We start from the raw sequence: 25,871 nt of genomic DNA on the forward strand, positions 1-25,871 counted from the left end.
AGGTAAAGTGCTTCAGTTGGTGCAGTAAAGGTGTAGTCAAACTCATCTGTTTCCAAAATATACCACACTTTCTTTTTATTAAACCATGAAAATAAAGGATTGTAATCATGTAGCGCATTGTCATGCATCCTTGCTATAATAATGCCTTCTTCCCAGACTACCATCTTTTCAAATGTGATGAGATCATCAGGTAACAGTGTAGGATATGAAGGCTTAGCGTGCTGTGTTGTTAGCACATTAAAAAAAGAAATTGCTGGGATAATTAACAACTACCTATTTGTCTGTGGGATGCATTCATTATGGCTCTACAAATTGGAGGTCTCCAAAATCTGTGCAATAAAATTTACTCTTTGTTCAGGAAGTTCCCCTTGGATTTGGGGAAAATTCTGGTTTGCTGTGTCTATTGTAATTGTGACAGGCAGTTGACATGTCTCATAGTCTAAATGTAGTGGCAAGCAGGGGGTGGTACAATGATGAAAAAACTGCCATTCATTCTTGTGCAAAGGAAAGGTGTTTCTTAGCATATTCCAACCTATGTTCAGACTAGAGTTGGGTCTTTGGGGTTGAAGGTCAAATCTGTGAGGTCAAAGCTATTTCTTGTCAATCTTCGTTCACTAATGACACATGAATTGGAAATTAGAACAAAGTAAGTAAAACGAATAGCCAGAAGGTGAGTATCTGTTTTATTACTCAGAAGAGCTGGGAAATCTGGCCAATTGTTGCCCTATGTGGCTTGAATGACAGTTGTTAAGTTGAAAAAGGGACAGTGTGATGGGAATGCCACTTTAAATCTCAATTACCTCCTCCACTCCAATCAGCTTGGTAGAGCTTTAATGAAGTGCAATTCTCTGTCCTTTTCCTCATACTTCTATCTCTAGAATAAGCCTCACATTCAAGTTTGACAGCAGTACAATCAGTTTTCCATTCATCACTGGCCCTGTTTTAACCCTGCTGAAAAAGGGCCTAATGTACGTGGCAGTGATGGCAATTAGGCAGAAAAGTAATATTAGAAACAGACAAAAGCCTGAGTCTTTTAGCATTACAGGTGTTTTTTTTTTTTTTTAGCCTGTTCTAGACATAAAGGAATAGGCAGTGTTGTTAAGTTCCCTTCTTCAGTCTTCTCTTAAGCTGAAAGTCCAACGATTTCAAGATTCAATTAATTAGAGACATGGAGAGCCAAAGAACAAGGTAAAAGCTAAGTTCTTTCTAACTGAAGACACACTTAGTAATTGGCCCCTTATTAAAATGGATATGTTCTGGGTGTATGTTTAATAAGGTTGATAAAAACTCGTCATTTCCTCATTAGGATAGCACATGAATACACTCTGTATATAGAAAAGGAATCTTAAAGAGAACAAACAGGAAAATATCAATCTGTTAAATATAGGAATGTAAAACATAAAAATCGAAAAGCCTGAGAACTATAACTTTGCAGGGATGGGGGGATGTTGGAAGCAATGTGTGTGTGTGCGCGCGCGCGCGTGCGCGCATGCACGTGAGTGTGTAAGCTGAGAATTTTTTTTTTTTTAAAGACAAGTCTTGGCTCTTCAATCAGCTAATTTAGACATGCAAAATATTTAAGCATTTGAGTTTTCTAACCTGAATCAATGATGTTTACCATGACTTCTTTTAGAAACCCTAAAGATGGATGACACGTTTATGGCTTTCTCATAGGAAAACTAATGCAAGGTTTCCAAATCTATACATTTGTGTCTGCATGTGTAAGTACCCATGTAATATTCATGTTGTATCTTTGCACAGAAAAGTCAAATATAAGTGTTTAGGTACATACATGTATTGTTTATCTAATTATATTTGTAAATATGTCCATACAATATGTGAAAACTTAGAAAAGATAAAAGTTCATAGATTCTTGTGCATGCATTTAATTGCTATATATGTTTTCCTAACGGTTCTTTTTATGCCAATTTTTTAAAATGTCAGCAAGGTTGGGGTGTTTTTTTGTTTTGTTTTGTTTGATAGATTCCACAGGAACATGTGGCATCAGTGTAAGGATCTTGTTTAAGAGAATGGAGGCTTGGAAGGGGGAAAAAAAAAAAACAGATGCAGCAATTAGGCGGCTCTTGCTGCTCATTGGGGAGGTGACACAAGTGGGTGATAGTGGCTTTCACCTCTCACACTCCCTTCTCTCCTGCCTGATTCCTAGAACAATCCCTGTCAGAAACACTCTTTGAAAAAGGCTGCATTAGACAATGGCTCTTCACCCTTATTTTACGCTTTAAGTAGTGGAGCAGAATGCTGTAAGGGGCTGAAAACAAGGCGTAATCTGAGAAAGACGCGCAGGCATTGTTATAACTGTGAAAACCAGAAGAGCCCCTTTCAGAGCCGTGACTGAAAGTGCTCGGAAGACCTTTAGTCCTTTGCACTCTCCCAATCACCAATTAGACAAACATTAACATCAATTAAGCTGTTATACGGCACAGGTTCCATATAATTACCTTAATGGGTTGACGCTTTCTTTAGCAGCAATTTCTTAAACAAACTTCATCTTTTGTGCAACAGGCTAAGAAAATTTTCAGCAGGGAGCATTTCCTTTTGTCAAGTTTTCTAAAGAGACAGCTGAATTGTTCTATTTAACAACAAACACCTTCACTAAGGACCCTCGTCTTGTCCCCGTTCCCACCACATTTGACTACTAGGCTCAAAGCTTATTAACCATCAGAGACAAAAAAACGGACTGGCCAGGGGAGCCCAGACACATGCAGGGCGGGCAGTACACAAAGGACCAGTGAGTCTGGCACCGGTTTGCAAGCAGACCCTCGGAGAAAGCACCAATTGAATTAGTTGCCTATTTAGTATCCAAAGCGCCAGATCCGTCCTTACCAAAAGCACAAAGAAAATGAAATAGAAAAACAGGATCTTGCTCATAAAACAAGACAAATCTGTCTAATTTATTTTGTACCAGTAAGTGCTAATTAAATGCAAGCTACTCAGATTCTTCCTGTTCCTGCCTCACCTAATTCGCTTAGAATCACGACAATGCCAGTCTGATTTTTCCCCCTGTTTAACAAACATTCATTTGAAATGTACTCAAATACAGCTATAAAAATACAACCCTTATATCACTTCTATTTTTACTTTATATAAAGTCCATGTGTTTTCACTCTGTTGTGAAATTATTTGGTGGTTGGGGGGAAGCTCTTGGCAGAAACAAGTCCTTAAACTATCCTTGTGCATCATAAGGAATAAACAACTTGAGATGCATATAATGAACTATAATTGTCCCCCAGCCCCAGAGGGTTGTAGTAATGTATGTAATCAAAATTCACAGCAATTCATTAAAAGTCAGAAGCCTAACTCTTCTGTCTACAGTTTTAAAAGCAAAACATGGTTAAAAAGTAAAATCGAAAAATATAAAATATACACTAAATGCTTAGTCAAACCTGTCTTTAAAATCCCCCCCCCAACACCTTTTTTTCCTCTTTTTTTTCACATTCTTACTGCTCATTTTCACATACCTGACTATAACAATATCCTTAGGAGCAGGCAGTTCATTTTACATCGTTAAGGTCAGTGCTTGGACTCCAAAGACAAATGTTTGTTCCGTCTAGTCTAGTCTTGCCCTTATGAACTCCCAACACCTCTGTGGGTCAAAAGCTCAAGGCCACAAAGTTAAAACAGGATGATGAACTTATGTGCAGTTGTTAATCTCAGGCCATTGCCATCCATGGCAAAGGCCTTTACAGGAAAAGAATTTTACCCATGAAAAATAATTCTCAAATGCATTGCCCAAAATTAGTATTTGAAAAAAAGTGTTTATACCAGAGATCAATTTATTTACAATATCTAACCAATAATCTATTTAATAGATCTTTATGATTATAAAATTAAGGTTAACTTTTCTTAAACTTCTCACTAATATATTTAATATATGCAATGATAGTCTCTATTTCAATTTTGGAACTTTTTTATTAGAAGTTTTTTTTTTTTTTTTCACTAAATTGATACTTTATGTTCACAATGATTTGGAGAAAAAGCAGTTTCTTCCTGAATTTTTATACTGGTCACTCATGGCAACACTTTAAAAATAAAACTATTTTATTGCTATTTTCTTCATTGGTTATCTCTGTTTACACCATCAAAAATTCAACTACATACCAGGAATATCACAAATAAATAATGGAAGCCCAAGTGAAGAGTTCCCATTACTGAACTGTGTCTGATTGGAGTTTAGTCACTCATAATACAGTGGAAATATATAAATTTAAATCAGGAGAGGCCTGAAGAACATGAGATGTGTGTGTGTAATTTATAATTAAAGAAGTATTACTTTTTTCGAAATAGGTTAGAAAGTAGAGTCACAAAAACTACTTCTTTGTAAACTGCTACCTGAGAATTATACAAATTTCAATCCTTAGAACTTTTAGATATGACAGATATAATTAGGTGTAATAAGGAGGGACTGGGTGTCAGGTAGCAAAGTCACCTCTGCAACCACAAAGAAAATGTGTGTTGAATCTGAGATACCTTGTCCTAATTTTCATGTTAGGAATTAATCTGTAATGTATGAATGGATTTTTTTTCCATTCAACATACCAGGCAAAGATCTGAATAATGTTCGCATTTTGACACCCATATCAAACTGAAAACACCTCAATCAACTGTTGGATGAATTTGGCATAATTATTGATACACTTTGCAGGATTTAAAGAGTGAGGATTCAGTGCTCACATACCACATTTGAAACGAACACAACTTATCAAATGGAGTTCTGACATGTGTGACTTTTAGTATCATTTTGGAAGTGAAATAACCTGTCAGATTTTAAAATGTGTTAACAACTGGATGGTTAAGTGGCAGGGACGTGAAGAGAGGACGTGGGCTTGGTTTGAGATCTTGTTCTGGAGCAGAGGCACTGACTGCCAGCCTAGAGGTAATCACAACAAAAGTTTTCCCCCAGGGGTTCTGAACAAAAATTCTATAGTAGAATAAATAAACTACCACACAGATTATCCTAACTAGCATCTGCAATCTTCCTTACAATAGCCATTTGTTGATGTCTTTCCAAATATATTAGAAGTGGCAGATGATTTATTTTGTTTTTGAAAAGTGCTTATAACCATTCATTCATTCAACAAATATTTAAGTTTCTACTATATGCCAGGCATTCTTTTCTAAGTACATTATCAAAGTCAAGTAGTACAAAATGCCTAACATCCTTTTATTGGAGATGTCTTCACTTTAAATGGATTAAGGCAATTTACATAAAGGGCATACACACAGAAAAATCTACTCCTCTCAAGCTTTGTACAATTGTTCATCCTGATTAGTTTATCTTTGTTGCTTGACACATAGTAGGTGCTTTTAATATTGTGCACCATATATTACAATTCAGCTGAGTTTTTTATATGTGAAAAATTGTCTCACAAAAAAGAAATCTCTGGCCACTGCCACTGCTCAGTTGCATTAGTATCGTCATCTACAATTCTGGTCCCGTAATTCTTATTTTTTTGTTCGATTTCAAAATGTTTTCCTTATTATTTTCATTGCTTTTCTTGTGAGAAACAAGGCAGAGAGGCAGTATTGGGCGGGGTGGGCAGGGTGGATCGGTGGTGTTGGGATATGGCTCAATACTTACTTAGTTTTTAAACAATAACTTGATTTTGTGGTGTGTGTGGATGGTGGGTGTGTGTGTTATACTTTTGAACCTATTGGAGTGTATGAAAAGAGGAGATAGAAATTGCAACTCATCAAGGAAAAAATAATGGATTTAGTAGCAATGATACCTAGACTGGATGTAGTTTCTCTTTGTAGAACAGCAAGTCATTCTCAACACCCATATTGCTGGTCATCCAGGGGGCTGAGCCATGCCTCTGGGTGCCACAGCAAGAGATGAGGAAGTAGTGAAGTATTTAAGAAATATAAATGTGACTGAAAATTTCTTCTGAAGTAATTCACAGTCTGGATTTGGACTGCCACAGGACATTAATCTTATAATCCATAACCATTTCCTGTTTCTTAAAGAAAATTTGAAGAGTTTTGGCCATGCATCATGCTAAAAGATGATGTTCAAATCTGACCATAAAACACAAGGATTCCTTGATTCATAATTTCTTAGAAAACAGATAACAATTATTACATTTGGTTGATCTAAGGACTAAGGACTAAGAATAAGATTCCATTCCAAAGTGATCCCATTGACTTCTAAATTTCTATGTAATTTCTATCTCTATCTCTATCCATCTATATTCACTTATGAGATCTCTCTGTAGTTTGTATGTCTATCTATCTATCTTAAATTAGTGAATTTAAGATTCTTATTGCAAATAATATTATTTCAAGTGACTAGAATCTATTTATATGCATAGATCATTTCTGTTATCCAGAATGCAGATGTATTTTGTAATCATTTTTATCTTTGCCCAAGTTCTGTAGGGACTACAATGTGTAAAGATGAACTGGTCAGTTTATTAGATTTGGACTAAACTCCTATTTTTTTAACCTCCATTCTTATATATTTTACTTCCAATTTTGCACCTCTTTCTATTCTGAGTAAGAATTTAATAAACAGAGTATCATAATTTTAAAAATACTTTAAAATTGTGATTCATCTTTCTAAGTTAGTATATAAACCCCAAACCTATTGAAATCAATTCCTTGATAATCAGTCCTAGGTTTTGTACTTAATTTAAAAAGGCATACATGGTTCTGCTCTCAGGAGACTACTGCTGGAGAGCCAAGTTGTCTTTCCTTTTCATGATTTTTTTTTTCAAAAAGTCTTCATAATCCAGTTGTTTGAAAGGTTCTGTATAAATTTGGGATTTTGGATGTCTGGAGGTCAGGAAAGTTCACCCGATTTAGTGAGTTCCCATTTAGTTAACCTGGTCTAGCCTAAATTCCTGTTTCTAAAGCCACTCTGTCATGTGTGATCTTTTTAATGGTTCAGCCGGGTTAACAAACTCTATTTCCGCCTCGTGCATCCCATTCTATAGGAGAGGCCAAAGCTTTTCATTCAAACTCTGGAAAATTACCTCCTCTTTTGCAGGTGGTGCTGTAAACAGGGAAGAAGATTAGGGAGTATCCTAGGCCATGCCCTTCCCCAAGGCCCCTCCTCCTCTCTATGACAAAAGAATGATAGAAGAGGAGACTTAAAAAGTATTAGTGCAAGAGGATATGGTTCAGGACAGTGTAAGCAGGAAAAATGAAACAATAACAGGGAAAGTGAAATGAGGGACTCTTTGGAAAATACCATCAGAAAAATAGGCACAACCAAAAGAGAGATCCCAAGCTCTGTATACACGATTTGTTTGTTTTGCTTTTCACAAGGTGTTAGACACAAAAGTGCAAGTGAGTCAATTAGAGGTATTCCACATCTTAAAAGGAAAGAAAGAGGGGGAAACATGTCTTCTTCATGATCACCCCCTGTCTTCTTCATTTTGGTACAATGTCTCAGGAAAGGATTATGTCACAGTGACCTTACTTTTTATAACTGCACCATCTTTTCTTATATAAATATTAACTACATTTGGCTTTTGGGGTGTCACACAATTAGCAAATTAGTCATTCACTAAGAGTATTCATCTAGGTTTTATAACACTTTCCCCACCTTAATTTTAGAATATTACATGCAAAGGGAAAAATTGCCTTCTTTTTATTGCACTCATTGAAATCCCTTCTCTTAATGCTAGGCTCTGGAGTTACAGTGGCAGTTACTTCTGTCATCAGAATATCAGCACTTTGAATGGAATTCTGAAAATTACAAAGATCACACAGGCATATGGAGGAATTGATCGCCCTCTCCATATGCTAAATGTACCCTCATTTGAAGCTTATGTATTTTAATATAGCCCTTTTTTTTCAATTCAATTTATTGTATTTATCATGAGTATAAGATGGAAATTAGAAAATTCCTTCAAGGTTTTAGGTCTTTTATGTGCAATACTTATGAGAAAGAGGAGAACTTTTGCTGTTCTTTTATATGTGAAATTAGTGGATTGACCTAATGTCACAAGGAGTAAAACAAACTGTTCATTTGCACTTTTATGTACAAGTATGAAGCACGATATTGATTTCCTAAAGAATCCAAAGGTTCACTGGAGGGCTTTTAATTTCTATGTTTATAGTAACTTAATTTTATTTACTTCCAAAGTTAATATTGCTTGTATGGCATTCAGAAAGGCCCAGAGGCTGTGCGGCATCTCTCTGGAACAGTTGAAAAATTTCCAAAGGATTATCATCCCTGTGATATTAATGAATGAATCTTCTGTTATTTAGAGCTAAAGTAAGGCCATTATTTTTTCAGTCCATTTCTTCTAGACTTCATGATTTTCCCATTGAAAAGAAAATGTATGTCCTCTCCAGCATATCCAAGAGGAGTTAGCAATGCTCTGCCAGATGTACACACCAACAATACCAGTGGGTAGGGGACACTCAAGAATGGCCCTGTACACCATTCCTGGAGATCTGGAAAGAGTGACTTGAACACAGTCTGGTCACTCTTTCCATATGCACATTAGCAGAGTTACACAATGGAGTATCACTGGTTGATTGTAGTGTTTAGCAATTGCAGTCACCATGCATTGGTATTGAGACCTTGAACAAGGACTTCCTCATGTAGAGGAGCTGGCACTGTATTAAATAGTCCTATAAATTCATGCATTTCCATCTGTTTCTCCAGATATGGGTGTTTCTTTACTCGTCAGCTCATTAATCCTGTACTTAGTATCACATTTAAGCCAAAACCTAATTATGAGTCCAAAACCAGAGCACAATATTGTGAAGACAGGGGCATATATGTCTCTTAATGTCCCAGTGATGGCTTTAAAGGTTTATAAAAATGAAATAATTACTTTGAATATTATTGGTAAAATTATGAAAAGCATTTCTAGAATCCAAACACAATGGCATGTTAATTTCATAGTAAAATGTGGTCTTGCATCTGTAATTAATATTATCTATCTCAATAGCTGTGGGTCATTATAAGTTTAATTCAATTATTCTTGATTAAATATAGTGAATCCATAGTAGGTATCCGTTAACATAATTTGTGGCAATTTACAGAGAAGAGACTTCTTAAAGATATGTGGTAAGAAATACTTTAACACATTTATAGTAGCTTAGTTTCAAAACTTAAAAAAAAATTATAATTTACTTTGCTCTGGCAGTACACACACACACACACACACACACACCCTGTGGTTAGTTTATTCCCTGCTACTTTAACAATCAGTGACTGTTTTGGTGAAAGCCTAAAGCTTAATCCATTAAGAGCCATTCAGAACAAAACAAACAAACAAAGCTTTAACCACTTCAGTGACAACAGGGCAGAACCAACAAGCAGCTTTCTTAGAAAACCCTAGCAATTTTAGGATCAATAACCTCATACTAGATGCTACTAAGTGATGAAAGTTAGAGAATTTGTGCTTCCAGGGTTTAGAGAATAAAACAAAACACATAAGTGTCAGGGGAAGGATGATTTGATAAATTTAGTTTTAGAAATATCCTGTACTTAGTATCACATTTAAGCCAAAACCTAATTATGAGTCCAGAACCAGGGCTGACTTATGTTGTATCTGTAGTCAAGATGAAAAATAAGCTAATCCAAACATCGCCCTGGACTAAAAATTTTACCTATGTGCTCTAAGAGTTGAACTGCTAAAATATCTTTTAGTCTTGTTCAAAGTTCCACTATGTGGTGTGTGTGTGTGTGTGTGTGTGTTTGAAATTAAAATATATTTCTTTGAAAACAATCTTATCTATTATCTTTATATTAAAGTATTTAGGGTAGCTTTACAGTCCACTTAATTCAAGGCTACAGTTTGGACAGTAATACCGATAAGTACATTTATATATGAGAGGAGCAAAAACAAACATTTCTTCACAAGGTTAAAAGCCTGTTCATTTCCTTTTAGAAATATTCCTTTGTATATTATCTTTTGAGAAAAAAAAATCCATTAGCTTCTTTTATACATTCTCTAGTCTTAAATTGTACACCAGTACAGCAGAATATGTTTGATGGAGAAAATTTCCTGCAGTTCTATGTAATAAAAACGGCTCCTATATTCTTTGCATTCATTATATTTTCTTTTTCAGTTTCACAAAACAATTTTAAAATGCTCTCTCTCTCTCAAAGTTATAATTTTAAAAGTGCCTTTATGTTTATACTTAATTATAAACTCAGTAATGAAATGAGTATTATTTATTATTTATCTCAAAATGTCAGCTGGCTAGACTTTACCCACAAATTATCTGGAGGCATTAAATTATATACCTTCATAGGTAGTCAACACTGTTGGGATTGCCTGTGGTATGTTTACACGCTAATTTGTTTACTGAACATTGTCTACTCATTTATGTTTTTGCTTTTATTTTTCTTTGTTAACAGATCCTCACTGAAGAGACATATTTATGAGGATTTTATAAAAAAAGAAACATCTTCATGCTTAAAAATAAGCACCGGATAAAATGCAGAGTAATCTCTGTGCTGAAATGTCATCAGATAACATTGACCATTAATATTTTACAGACGAAAGAAGTAAATTACCCTGCAATATCATTAAAATGCATGATTTTTCCTGTGTCAGAAACGCTGTGCAGTTTTGTCTGGATTCATTAAGGCACTCGCTGTAGAAGTGCCTTGCCAACCGGAATGTGGGTGGCTATAATGGCAGCCTGTAGGTTTGTATGGAAAACAAGTATGGCACTGTGAAAAAATCCTTCTCTCACCCTACAGATACCTGTACGGAGAGCTTGGGAGACATTTCCATAGGCTCACTGTCAAGTGAGTGCTAAGGCCCCCATTCACTGGGAAGCAAAGGTAAGTCTGAAAAATGTATTGAAGGAAAAGAAAAGGGGTGGGGAGTGAGGTGGAATCACCTAGCACTGAAGCAGCCTCACCAAGTGACAGACACGTAGACAACTCTGATGCTGCCAGAACAACACTCTGCACAGCCCACCAGCAAGCAATTTGTCACAGCGACAAGAATATCCTCCGCAATTTGGCATCAGGGTCCTTGGACAGCCAACTGCGCCTGTACAGCACGAGACGTGCTATTCCGCAACCGGGAAGATGGGAACCAAGGTTCTCGTTATTATGTCCAAATGTGTTATTTTATGAAAAACATATCTTTTGTCATGATCAACATAGATATAGAACAGTAGTAATTGATAATAACTGGGGGCAAAAAGGACAACAAATTGGAAAAAAAATACCTCCTTGTCTGTTTTTGAGGTACCCTGGGGGCTGAGACGATTTCAGGATGTTTGCTTGATACGTCTGGTATTTTATGGCACGCTCCCACAGTGTTTCATAGAAAGAATGAATCCATAGGTACAAGAATGAACTTGGAGAATTTGCAGAATATACTCTTTGCTTTGTTTTAGACTTCGACGTGTTTGTTTATGGTGTGTTGATTAATATATTGGCCGAGTGCAAATCCTTTCTACTGGTATGATTTGAAATAAGACAAAGAACTCAAGGTAAGTTGAGTTATAAATGTGCAAAGGAAAGACCCTTTACTCCTTGCATTGCTACCCTGGTAATCTATTATAAAAGTGCAGTAAAGGAGAGAAGCCAGAAGCATAGGATAAAAGTATCTGATAAATAAGCAAGTAGTGTTCCCTTGCCAATTACTTGGCATCTTACTTTGTAATTAATGCCACAGTAATGAAAAAAGTGGTAGGCAGAAAGATTGGGCCTTTTGTGCATTCTATACAGAACCAAACACTCATAAAAATCTAGCTCAAAGCTAGCCTAGTTTGGCTCTCTGCATAATCAAAACTTGCTAGAGAATTAGAACAATCCCATAGGGTGTGTGTGTGTGTGTGTGTGTGTGTGTGTTATAATGCGTTATAGAAGAGTGACATCGGGCAATTGTGGTATTGCTGTACCCATCAAACAGACAAGGGTGTCCTTCATTCCTCAGACATGATGGAATCATGTACCCATTCTGCCAGGAGCCAACATGGTATCTATTATGTTGTTCACCAGTTGTCCTATGAAGCACTGTAGCTAACTGCTGCTTGATAGGTTCTAGTAACTGTGTTGCAATGCCTGGTATATTTATATTTGTGCTCTATACAAACTTTCAGGATATAATAAAAATACTTGAGTTAAATAATTATGAGAGTGATACTATTAGTGGACATTTTAAAGAAGTACCAAATAATATAACTTAGGCAATTTTCATATTACTTGAAATATAGTACAAGTTTCAAAAACATCATGTTAATATTATAATGATATTTTATAAAAATATAAAGCAATTTTTTTCTCTCTATTCACATAAACTGGATGGCAGTAAGTGCCTTAGGGTTGTGAGAGTTGAGAATGAGATGTTTAATTGAAACACTGTGGAATTAGTGTTGAAGGTGGAGTGTGTTGACTAGCTAGGTACAAGGACAATGAAATGAAAAGGCCTAAGATTCATATCCTTTGAGGGATAAGGTACAAAGAAAAGGGAGAAAAAAGAAGTGTGTGCGGAGTGTTCAAGGATAGAGGGTACAAAATACAGTGGAGACCATAAAGAAAACTAACCCCTACTTTTCTAAGCTTTGCATGGGGTGTTTTCCTTGCAACTCCCATTAAAGTCAATGGGAATCATGCAGCTAAAACCCCGTGTAACTCTTTGACAATTTACTTCCTAGTGTCAAGAAAAGAGTACTACCTACTAAGGGCAATTTACTCATTTTAGCTTGTGCCTCCCATACAAAGATGGATTTGATAGCACATAGCAGGAGGAAAAGAGAGACTGCATTTAAGATTTTGTTATTGTGAAAAAAGTCATCATTGAAAAATGTCGCCTAAACTCTCACCTTGTTTAGCAACAACAATAAACAGATAAAAGCAATCCAGCAAAAGAGTATGAAGAGAAGTGTAGACTTGATTACAAGAAAAATGGTGATTGCTAGTGTAAGGTTTTTCTCCCCCCCCCCCCATTTTAAATTCTTAAGCTCTGAACACAATCGCAGGATAATAAGAATACAGGAAGATTCTTAAGATTGTAAATTGAAGCTGCTGATTGCTTGCTTTTCCCATACACCTCAAGTTGTACATATGTAAATACAGCAATGATATTCTTCCAAAATCTTTATTAATACAAATACAATAGAAGGAAGGCTACTAAAGATTCCTAGTTTTTGGTAGAAAAGTAGGTAAAATGATAAAGTTCTCTTCTGCTATAAGAAATAATTGAATATATGCATCATGCCCTCTTTATAATATAATTTTTGAAATATGGAATGCACATATTAAGAATGCTATTTGCAAATGCTTTCATGAACTTTGAAGTCAGAAAATTAACACTGGCTTTCAAAGTGTTTATTTCTATTACTAGCCACTATAATTTTTTACTTTTAAATGAAAAGTTTTTATTTCAGTGCAGCACCACTTTATTGATATAATTCTTATAACCCCATAATAAGCTTATGTGGGTTGAAGAGAGGGCTCCTGTGTTTTCTGATTCTATTCTCTGTGATTTGTTTTGTCCTTCAGAGGGAAAAGAAGTAAGATCCTATATGTTTCTGCTTTTCATTGTGTGGATAGAGTACAGACAATCCACAGACAACTGCCTATGCAAATTTATTATTTAGCAACACAATTTCTCAGTTGTTACTGTTAAATGAGTGTTTCTCACCATGGACCTAGCTGTACTTTAGTGTAGGTGAGCATACTGCTGCGGCAGCCTTGGGACCATTGCAGTCTGATTGCACCAATTAACAAATCCTGAACTTTACCACCAGAACAAGACACAGCTACACATTTATGAATGTCTGGCTTTGAAAAATTAGAGTAATTATGTCACCAAAGCTACCATTGGTTTTCAGATAGACATTTTAATAATTTTGCAAGAGTAAAAACCTTTCTGAAAGTGCACTGATATTTTTATGGTGGAGATAATATGTAAGGATGAATACAGTGATTTTATATGTGAGAACATTTAAGAAAAGAGATATTGTAACTGAACAGAATTTAGATGTGTTTCTGGATTGAGTCCTCTACTATAAATTACATGTTGGAAGGTTTTGACTGTGTGAAAACTCCTGAAATCTGATTTTCCTGGAGAGAGGAATGAGAATTCATAGAATAATGAAAAGAATATAAAACTAATAAAAAATCATAGAAAAAGATAAATTTAAAATATGAAAATTCTATAAGTTTTAGCTTAAAAACTCACAGCAGGTTCATGTTCCTTCTTATATCCCAGACTGTTCGTTAGTGAGTAGATCACAGATCCTTAAGCAGATACATGTTGAAACATTTCCGTTCACAAATTAAACCTGAATTGAATTTAGCACACAAAGCTCTTTAGTTAGCAGTTACATTTTTCAATTTTTTTTTCTTCTAATTGAACATGGGTATGGCAAACAGTATTTTTATACCAGTAAGAATAAATTAGTATCAGAATTTAAGGCAAAAACAAAACCAAAAACACCAAAAACAGGAAAAGGGGAAAAGATGGAGTCAGATCTTGCAGTGGGAATGTTCTTCTCAATGTTGCAGAATTTTTTTCCCTCCATATTTCAGTGTCATCGTTTCATTTTGAATAAGAACTTGAATAATCATCAACATATTTTGTGGAACCAAAGATTTATATGGTTATATATTCTAGATCTCTTATTTTAAGAATTATATTTTCATAATTTGAAAGAATTATATACTTTAACAGAAATTTAAAAATTAATCTTTTTATATCAGACTTTTTTTTTTGCTAGGAATTTGTTATAAATCAGTGTTTTCCAGCGTTGAGATTCAAGGCATTTTTAAATATTCATTTTCCCCCATATCTTCTTTCACATGGTTAAGAAATTATTATGACTTTGGCATGACATCTCTGCAGTCATTTTGCAGTATATGTAGTTGGGGAAAGCTTGAGAGAAATATATATTGCCTTCCAGTATTTCCAAACCACATGTTTAGTTTCAGAACAAGGGGTTTTACACACGTAGAGACTGCATTATCTCTTAGCTTAATGAGAAGCATTTTGCATATATTTACTCTGCAACATTTTACCAGCCCCAAGGATGTTTTTTCTTGAACTGATTTTATCACCTGTATAGAAGAATTATACAAATGTTCTAACTAAGAAGGTCTAAGTCAGAAACTAAACAAAAAAGTATGTAGTCAAATTAGTGACTAATTATATTCATGAGGATGAGTTTGTATACACAAAATTTTTTCTCAGTGGCCACTTTTCTCTTTTCCCTACCCTTATCTACATTTCTTCAAACTTGACACTTGAGTGGTCTTCTGCAACTCAAATATGTTTTGACAGCTAAAGTGTGGAGGGAGTTAATTGCTGGGTAAAGGTATAGTATTGTTCAAGATATTGATTCTCTGACTCCAGAGATCTTTGGGGTTTTCTGCATGGCAAATTTCTGATGTCCCACTTCAAATATTCAAAGTCAGAACCCTTCTTTGCTACATCCAAGAAAAAGAAGTCACTGGACAATAGGCTGATTGGTCTGGAGCTAAAGGTTACCCAATGGTTACATGCTTGCCTAGGACCCAAGCAAGGAAAGGGATTCTTCATAGAAGGCTAAGCTGTCTCTTCTCTTTGACATGGTTACACAACTTCTTTAGCACCAAGAGGACTCAAGCATGGGAATTGGAAGAGGAATAGGTGTTGTAAGATGGAATGGGTTCTTGAAATTTTTCAAAGATATCCTGAAACAGGAAAAACAACAACAATAACAACAAACAATTATTTCAAATACTAAGAAGGGTAAAGCTTAAAAATGGTGAAGCAGGACGAGAAATATTCTTTTTATGGATGGCAAATGTATAGACCAAGGCAATTACTCAGGTGAAACACAATATAATTTTTCACAATTATTTAAGTGTGAAAGGCATATAATTTGTAGGTTCTTCAATGGTCTTTCGAATGGCAGTATAGGGCAATGGAAAAAAATGAAGATGTTTCTCTGGTATTTCAAATAACATGCTATATACATTTGAGTATGCCATTTAATAAGGGCTTTGTGTTTTTTCATTAGCTAAGAAAAAATGGGTTTATTATATCCGAGGGATGGTAAGATGATGATTTTGTTACAACTATAGTTGTCAAAAATTCCCAGATAGATGCAACGTAAACAAGATCCTAGCACTGGTAACATAAGAAGTAATATAAGATTATTTCTGATATTTTTTTTTCATTTTTAAGCTCTTTGTCTCCAAAAGAGTATGTTGTATTTACTGTAATAATTTTATTCATTTACTCATTTGTTCACCCAAAATTATTTGTTGAGTCTTGACTAAAGTGCATGATTGTGCTTGCTATTGGTAACTCAGAGATCACTGAGATAAAGTATTGATTGTGTAATGAATGAAGAAATAAGCCACAGGTAAGGCAAGAATAAATATATGCCATCATGTTTATAAGATATTGGAGGAGTTACTGCTAACTTTGCCTCAGAGAGACAGGAAAGCCCCATACAGGAGATGATCACTGAACCAGATTGATGTTAAAGATGGGACCATTTCAACTTCTTGCCAATAGACTGAAGATTGATGCAATATGGCTCAGAGTTAATTTGTAGTTTTTAAGAAACACTTGCCTTTGAAATATTTATTCTTTCTTTTCTGGCTTCAAAAATATATATTATTGTGAAGTTCTCTTTCTACCAATTGGTTTTGCTAATGGCTTTTCTTTCTTGTCTTTTTTATATTACATAGGGAACAAAGAGGCTAACAGGAAATACTAAATACAAATGGGTAGCTAATGTCATGACTATTCTCCACTCATTTAGTACCTCTATTTTTTTTGTTTGTTTGCATGAAAAAGAAAAGAAGAAGTAAGTCAATGTAGTTATGAGAATTTTAGGAGATAACAGGAGAGAGACAGGCATACTAATAAGCCTAAGCTGGGAAATTTATTCTCAAATATTTGAGAAAATTCTAGAACTTTTCAACAGCCAAAGCATTTTTTTCCTGATATACAATGTGTTATATAATTAATCACTCTAATGGGTGTGAAAAATAAGCAGATAACAGGATGATTTGGTGCATAGAAAATATCTGAAACAAAATCAAAATCTAATGATCCAGGTCAGTGGTTGTCAAAGTGTAAGGTGGTTAAGAACTTCCTGAACAACCTGCTAAAATGTAGTAGGGCTGCATAGGGGGAATGAAATGTCATATTTTTTTTAATAAATTTTCAAATGCTGCTGATACAGCTGGTTGATCACCCTTTGAGAATTTCTGATCTAGACCAGTGATTCTTGAATTTTATCTGTATGTGAGTCTCTTAGATCTTGATAAGTTGAAGATAATGATTTGGTTGGCTCTTGGGGTGGATGGGAGGATTTGCTTTTGAACAAGTTCAAGGATGAGGCTGATGCAGCTGATCTATAGCCACATTGTAAGAATCAAGGATTTAGTTGGTTTCCTCCTTATAAGCCCAAGGCATATGACAGGGCATATTGGTTTCATAAAATAGATACAATGTGGGTGTCAAATTCATTTCCTGACCAAATAAGATTATATCCTCACCAATGAGAGCTAATATAGAATTAATGTTTTCTATATATAATATGAGTAAATATTACTCCCCTATTTAGGGAAGCATTTGTTGAGCTCCTGTTCCCTGTATAAACTAACTAGTTACTGTCAGAAAGTTTGGTGAACAGTGGGTTTCTTCTTTCACTTATCTTCTACAGTGTTAAAGTTCCAACTATGCTGGAACTTTAGACCAATACTACCCAGATTTGGCCATGTACAGAATTCATTATATTTCCCAATTCTGAAAATTATGTATAAATACAGAAGGCAAGACAGGATGGTTTAATATCCCAACGAAAAAAGCAAAAAAGGATCTTAGAAATAAAGTGACTTAAAGAGTGTCATTTAGCCTTCTTGTTTAATATTTTTATTTAGTAAAACATGTTCTATTTATATAAAGCAAAAGGTTAAACTAAATCAGGTGAAGTGAGCTGGAAAATATTCTTGATTTTGATCAGATAACAGTCCCTAGTGGATTATGTGTGTGGGTGAGAAGGAGCCTTACTTGTATGTGTTGTCTATCTTCAACCCACATTTCCTCAGTTATTGATAATTCTCCACTCCTTCTATACTGTGTAAACCTTTTTTTGTTTTAAGAAAAATAGAGAAGTGAAATTGCAATGATGATAATACATTAGAGGATTTGAAATAGAAGTTTTTAAGAGAATATTCAAATAAAAAGTACAAGAAGTAGGATCCTTAGCATATAGTTTGGCCAGCTTTGAATAATTTTAAGCATTCTTAGGATGCATGCATTTCTGTTCTAAGATCCTTCCATTAAACAAAGTTTCAAGTGATATACTGTTTAAATTCAGCAATTCAATATCCAGTACTTCTTCTTTCCCTTCTCTCTTCTAATCCTCTTCCTCTTTCCCTGATCCTCTTCCTCTACTCTCTTTGTCTTCTATTATCTATAAATATAATGCACTCATTAAAAGAAACAAACCAACCAACCACTCAGCAACTCAAAATGGCTTTTCCATTGCTAGTGTCAATTTTCAGTTTATTCATTTGGTAGACTGGATCAAATACAGATAAACAATCATGGTAAGAAAAATACTCAAACCTTAGCCAAACAAATGTAAGAATAGTTAATATTATTAATGTGATTTTAATATTGCTGTTTGCCTAGTGTTTGTGGCATTTTGAATGATAAATTCTGAGGATAAATGATTACCTTTACAATTATAATCAATTCAGTTCTTTTTTCATTTCTGCTTCTTCCTACTCCCCAAAGGTATTATTTTCTAGTGCATTTACCCTGTTGGACTATTCTAAGAAAAAAATATTTGAAGGTTGTTTGACTTCTTGAAAATATCATACTTAGATCTTTAGCTAAAATCTATCCAAAAGAAATTATGAACAATATTTCATAATGTAGATATTTGGCCTAGAAGAGCCATGACTCTGAACTTGTTGGAAAAAAAATAACCCTTCCAAAAGCAATGGGCCCTCTTTACAGAAAATGCTTATGAAGCATATAGACAAAGAAATTGTGTATGCAAAGGAGTGCATATTCCCTGTCAATTGGAAGGAAGATAAGAAACTCTGGTCTTTGCAATAGAGGTAGAGTTAACCAAAATGCCATTTCCCCCCCCTTCTGTCTTATATAGACATTGAAACCAGATGGATCAATAGACTGTTTTTCTAAATACATCATTTTGTTTTTATTGTGTAAACCTTTCCTTATAAATAAGCCTTTATACTGATTTGTAACATAGAAGCAAGTGGACATCTGGCTTCTGTGAAAAATATGATTCACTCATTTGCATTTTTAAATTCCATTCATTCCATTTTTAAATTGTTCACTTGTCCTCTTTGCTCTTTCTAAAAGCAACTCTTCTCAACTCTCTTTAATTCCAAATACTCAGAGTTTATGTTTTTTATAACTTGGAACATCATTCAATTAAAACTTTAAAATGAAAATCAATATTCAAGTCCCATAGGTGAGGAAAACTGCAATATCTAAGTGAATCAGAAGTTAATTTAGGACCAACAAGAATTTGGGTAACAAAAAAATTAATTTACCTCTAGTACTTTATATTGGTCTTGGAATATTTTTCAGAAGCCATTTTACAAACTTCAGAAGCAAATCCTAACAAATAATTCATTTCTTCATCATAGTGGTTATGAGATTTCTCCAAAAAAAGTATTTTAAGTATATAGAGTTATTTCTGTCATTAGTGATATGCTTTTAAAATTTGTGGGGAGGAAGATCTGTCACACTATTTTGCTGTTTATATATATATTGTCTGCAGTAATAGATTTTGTGAATAATAATTGAAGGTCTAAGAACTGGAAACCTCAAAGATTTAGTCATTAATTCCCAGGCCACATTCTTCTTCGTGTGTGGCAAATCTGGAATTTCTACAACATCAAACTCTCATAATTATCAAGAGCAGAAAAACTTGGAAATTCCATTCAAGTTTTAGTTAAGGTTTCTCACAGAACATTTTATTCTCCATCTTAAAATAATAGACTTATGTGGAACCATAGCACATTTAAATAGCTAAGCAGTCAAATTTAATCTGTTTGAATATTTTTTTACATCCAACTAGCTACATCCTGCAAAGGCACACGTATGTGTGTGGGCGAGTGAGTGAGTGTGTGTGTGTGTGTGTGTGTGTGTGTGTATGCAAATAAAAAGATTTCCTCCAACTGGCGAAACTAACATCAGGTAGCCATGAAAGGCAAAGGTGAGAGTCTGGGTGAAGCTATTTCACCATGATCTTCAGCTGTGAACTTTGGACGCAAGTTTAAAAACACACCACAAGAAACACTTCTAAAAATAACAGTAACATGAGTTTTACAGAGACTGACTTGGGGGGATCAGGTAGCATGGCCAGGAAGGAAGTCAGATGTATCTATTCCCTTCATAGACATGAAGCAAGGGCATAAGTGAACCAGGTAGTCAAAGTTCTTAGGCTCTCAGTTTGTGTGCTCATTTATAACTCCTGTCTCACAATTGATGCTATTTAGAAAATAGTTAGATTAACATGCTAGATTGGAATTAGAAGTGAATTTGATTAAACTCACATGGGATTTCACAAAAGCCATCATACTAAGGTAACATTTCAATTCTGGCTTTGGTGTCTATAATTGGAGAGAAAAGAATTGAGTTAATGGTGTGGTTCAAAAAGCTGTGAAAAAATGAGAGCCTCCATCTTGAGATCAAATAATTATAAAACTTTTATAAAACTTTTAAAATTATTAAACTTTTAAAGGATTTTATTGATTTTATTTATTTAAAGGATTTTATTTAGAATTATAGATGTACATCATGCCTGGACATAACTACACACTAGAGAAGTGGATTTTTATGAGTCACCTGTAGCATAATTAGACTAACATGATCTATTTGAGGTAAGCAAATCAGTTCCACTGATTATTTAAAAAAAATGTCTCAACTCTTCTGTTTCAAGGAGGATCAAACTATTACCATCAGGATGCTCAGTAGATCTACTGACTAATTGTTGCTAGTTACGTATATATGCATTACAGTTCAATATGGATGTCACACACTTCAATTTCTTGAAGAACAAGAAGCCGTCTACCTCTTGTTCCCACTGATAGAGCTGTAAGAATTCAGCATTTAGGGAAAGAGCATAACCTCTCACTCTCTGAAGGAAATTTAACTGTCCTGCTGGTGAACAAGTAAAGGTATGAATGCCAATTAGCATGTCATTCAGGCTATCCACCTGATGTAATCAGAAGAATTGAAGAAGCTTTTTAAAAACAGTTCTGGAGAGAAATATGGACAGCCATTCACAGCATTCTTGTGTCTGGAACAAATATTCATAGAATTCTCCATAGAGGTAATGCTAAAAAACCAGTCCCTCAGGCTGACTAGAAGAGTCTGTGTTTGGTAGATTGGGGCAAAGCAGAAATTCTGTCTGAGTTGATAAGGTCACAAAATAAGTGTCCAATCAATCAATCAATCACACTCTTTCAGTAAAAATACAAGTGAGTTTTGGTCATAGTTTTTGGTTCACTGTGTCTGTCTTGTGAAATGGATAGTATCTTCCCCTATATACTTTGTAGACAGGTAGCAAGGACACAAGATGACAATTCCTTCTAAATATATATTTTGAAGCTTTAGGGAAAAATGTACAAGTATATAAAAATCTAAGACATAATAGTCTATGGTAATGTATAATGGATTTTATTTGAATTATTATTATGAACAGAAGTTCTTTTTTTTTACTTTGATACAGAGCTATTATTATTATTTTTTACTTTCTGTATTATATTTTTTATTTTTATGTAATTTTTTATTTATATATGACAGCAGAATGCATGGTAATTCTTATTGCATCTATAGAGCACAATTTTTCATATCTCTGGTTGCATACATAATATATTCACACCAATTCATGTCTTTACACATGTACTTTGGATAGTAATGATCATCACATTCCACCATCATGAATAACCCCATGCCCTCTCCCTTTCCCTCCAACCCCTCTGCCCTATCTATAGTTCATCTGTTTCTCCCATGCTTGACCTCCCTATCCCACTATGAAATCAGCCTCCTTATATCAAATAAAACATTTGGCATTTATTTTTTTGGGATTGGCTAACTTCACTTAGCATGTAAAACCAAAGACTAAAGTCTCAAAAAAATCAGTATAGAACCCACAACTATAAAATAATTTTTTGATTAGTATTGCAATTCAGTGAAGATGAAGTTAAAACTTTTCCTCTAAACTATATCTTTATTTTCCATATAATTTATTTGTATTAATTAAAATTTTCCCTGGGAAAAAACCAAATTTCAAAATGCACAAATGAGAGCATGCATAAAATACAATATTTTGACAAAGTGGATGTATCTGTGTACTCCAATGATATCAATAAGATAGCTCATTATTAGCATATAAGTAATTCTTATTTATCCCTATAAATCATTGATTTTTCATTGCTGTAGAATATTTCATCCCATGAATAAATCAAAATTCATTTATCCCTACTTTGGAAGGATGAATTGTTTCTGACTATTTGCTACTATAGATATTTTAAAATGTGTTTTGGACAAATGAGTACACATTTCTGTTAAATATACAGAGGAGTGGAAGTGAGAGGCAATAAATTATACCTATGTTCATCTCAGGTAGATTTTAAGAATTTTTTTCAGTAGTTGTACAGTTTAATGCTTGAGTGGTGTCTCATATTGCTTTAGATCCTCACTAGGGTTTGCTGTTGTCACTCTTGGGGTAATTTTGTTTTTTATATGACTAACCTTATTTTAATATTGATTTACCCTCCTCTGGCAGCTAATGAAATTTGGGCACTTTTCTGGCTTATTGGCCACTGGATATGTCAGCTCTTGTGAAGTGTCTGATCAGGATCTTTGGGGTTGTGTAATACTTGGTGTATGCAGGATATGTGTCTTTTTGTGAAATATATGTTGTGACTATTTTTTTTTTGTCTACGTCTTGCCTTTTCCCTTTCTTAGTAGTGCTTTGGATAAACATAAAGTTTAATTTTAATGTAGTCTTTGTGGTTAGTGCATTTTATGTTCTGCTAAAGATGACTTTACTTACCATAAAGTTAGTTTTACATTTACAAAGCACCTGCATTTATTTTTGTGTATGCCATAAAGTGGGAGTCAATTATAATTTTATCCTTATCTGTAACCAGTTGGCTCAGTACTTTTAATTAAGAAGGCAGTTCTTTCAACATTATATGTCATTTTGTCATAAACCAAGTGACTATATTTGTGTTGATTTTTCTTTAACTCTTCTTTAATCTTCTTTATATAACACACTATCTTAATTACTATACTTTATATTGAGTCTTGATTTCTGGTAATGTAAATCTTTTGATTTTATTCTTCTTCAAAATGATCTTGGTTATTCTTATTCCTTTGCATTTACATATGGATTTTAAAATTATCTTGCTGACTTCCATATTTAAAAATATCTGTGAGAATTTTGATTGAATCTATATATTGTTTGGAGGAGAAATGCTATCTTTTCAACATTATATTATGTTTATAAACATGGTAAATCCTTTCACTTGCAGTTTTTATAGTCTTTCTTTCTATCAATAATGTTTTTCCGTTTTACACATAGAGGTTTTCCACATATTTTGTGTATCTTCTCTTTGTATTTGGTGCTTTTTTTTAATGCTGTTGCAAATTGTATTTGTATTTATTTATTTATTTATTTATTTTGGTACTGGGGATTAAACTCAGAAGCACTTGAACACTGAGCTACACCCTCAGCCCTATTTTGTATTTTATTTAGAGACAGGGTCTCACTGAGTTGCTTAGTGCCTCTCCATTGCTGAGTCTGGCTTTGAATTCACAATTCTCCTGTCTCAGCTTCTGAAGTCCTGGGATCACAGGTATGAGCCCCCATGCATGGCTGTATCTGTATTGTTAAAATTTCATTTTCTAATTGTGTCTTGTGGTATGCAGGAATACAACTGAATTTTTATATTGACCATTTACCTCGCTCACTTGATAAAATTCATTTATAAGCCATAAATATTTTACTGTACACACCTTTGGGTTTTTATATCAAGAGAGTTACATTATCTACAAATAATGTCATTTTTCTCTCTAATCCTTATGTCTTTTATTCATTTTTCTTGCTTATTATGCTGGCTAGATGTTGAACAGAAGAGACATTGTTTTCCTAATATTATGGAGCAAAGATTTCATGTTTGATAATAATTATGATAGTTGCTGTAGGTTTTTATGTAGATACCTACTAATAGATTAAGAAAAAATATCCATTTATTGAAGTGTATTGTTTTAAAAATTGATTTCTAATCTAATAGCAATGAGGTCAAAGAATGCATCATAATTTAAAATCTCTTAAATTTGTTGCATATTACTGATTGTGGTGTCACTGACCTTTAATCCTAGTGACTCTAGAGGCTGAGGCAGGAGGACTACAGTTCAAGGCCAGCTTCAGCAAGTTAGGAAGGCCCTGTACTAAAATAAAAAATAATAAAAAGGACTGGGATTTTCCTTGGTGGTAAAATGCCCTTGGATTAATCCCTACTACATTAAATAAATAAATAAATATTGTTGAGCCTATACCCATGTTGATTTAAATACAGTCTGTTCAGTACGTCGTATTCTATGTGCACTTGAAATAATACAAATTCTGTCACTTTTGAAGGCAGTGTTCTAAATAAATCAGATTATGAATGTTAATTTCCTTGCAAAACTTTCTATACGCTTACTGATATTTTGTCTACTTATTAAAAATATCATTGTCAAAATATTATTATGTACTACTTAAAAGGTCTCTAGTATTATTACTGAGAGAAGTATGATAAAATATTTTGCTGTGACTGCTGATGTGTGCATTTCCCTTCTCTTTTTGTCAGTTTTCCTTTGCTTCATATATATTGAAGCAAAGTTACCACATGGATATAAAATTAAAGTTGGTAAGTTTTCCTGATGTACTAGACCTTTTATCCTTAGAAAATCTTTTCTTTACCTCTAGTAGAGGTACTTGCCTGCTTATTTCGTTTTCTGTTACTATAGCTACATCAGTTTTACTTTGAGTGGTATTGACAAGATACATGTTTATACTTTCAACTTCTCTGTAATCTGTAAAGGGCATGTGGGTATTTTGATGGCCTATGATTTGGTTGAACTTTTTTTTTAATCATTTCACATCTTTGTTTTATAATGGTTTATTTTAGTCCATCTGCAAGTAATGCAATTGCTGATACATTTGAGTTTATATTGACTCTCTACTCTTTATTTGCTATTTATTCCAACTGTTCAACATTAGTTAATTTTCTTTATTTCGTTATTTTGCACTAATAAAATATTTTCATTAATCTACCTATTCTGCCCCTGGATAGTCTGATAATTATACTTCACAATGTCTTTTTTTAAATTACCCCAATACATTTATTATGTAGAAAATGTAAGATGTCTAGAATACTATATCTTAATTTACCCATTGATTTCTTTTTGTATTATTGTTGCAACATGTATTCTAATATAAATATATATAAAAACAAAATATATTATTTCTCTGTGGATTTGATATATTTAGGTGCACACACATTTATTTTTGTCATTTCTCTTACTCTGAGTTTTTTCTATTTGTTTCTGAGTTAATTTTTATTCTCCTCAAATAAATCTTTCACTATTTCATAAAATTGGTCTGTTGCTAATGACTAATCTCAGTTTTTAAAATTCTAATTTATATTCATTTCTGAAGGATACATGATCTGGGTATAAAATTCTAATTTAGTAGGGTTTGTTGTTGTTTGTTATTTTCTTTCTTTTCATCAATTTAAAGATAATGATTCTGGCTACCATTGTTTCTTTCACTTCTTTGAAAGCAATGATTTCTTCATCTTCTGGGTGGTCTTAAACTTTTTCTCTTTTTTATAGTTTTAGCTTATGCTATGATGAAGAATCTTTTGTGATTTTCTT

General features: G+C 33.9%; 2 long non-coding RNA genes across 7 annotated transcripts in view; one reads left to right on the forward strand and one right to left on the reverse strand.

Moving 5' to 3' along the window:
- The window catches only part of LOC125615260, a 107,079-nt gene extending 104,232 nt beyond the window's left edge, over positions 1 to 2,847 (reverse strand). The window contains exon 1 of the long non-coding RNA XR_007345834.1: positions 2,460 to 2,847. This is a non-coding gene — a long non-coding RNA (uncharacterized LOC125615260). The remainder of the gene's footprint in view (positions 1 to 2,459) is intronic.
- The window catches only part of LOC125615259, a 117,492-nt gene continuing 92,389 nt past the window's right edge, over positions 769 to 25,871 (forward strand). For 3 of the 6 annotated variants that reach the window (XR_007345833.1, XR_007345829.1, XR_007345830.1), the window contains exons 1-2: positions 10,534 to 10,777; positions 11,344 to 11,439. This is a non-coding gene — a long non-coding RNA (uncharacterized LOC125615259). Of the gene's footprint in view, positions 1,189 to 1,533; positions 1,722 to 10,533; positions 10,778 to 11,343; positions 11,440 to 25,871 lie in introns of those variants that run through there. The other 3 variants (XR_007345832.1, XR_007345831.1, XR_007345828.1) reach the window with 3 other exon arrangements.

The sequence above is a fragment of the Marmota marmota genome, unplaced genomic scaffold (assembly GCF_001458135.2).
Source record: "Marmota marmota marmota unplaced genomic scaffold, marMar, whole genome shotgun sequence".
Classification (NCBI taxonomy): Eukaryota; Metazoa; Chordata; class Mammalia; order Rodentia; family Sciuridae; genus Marmota; species Marmota marmota.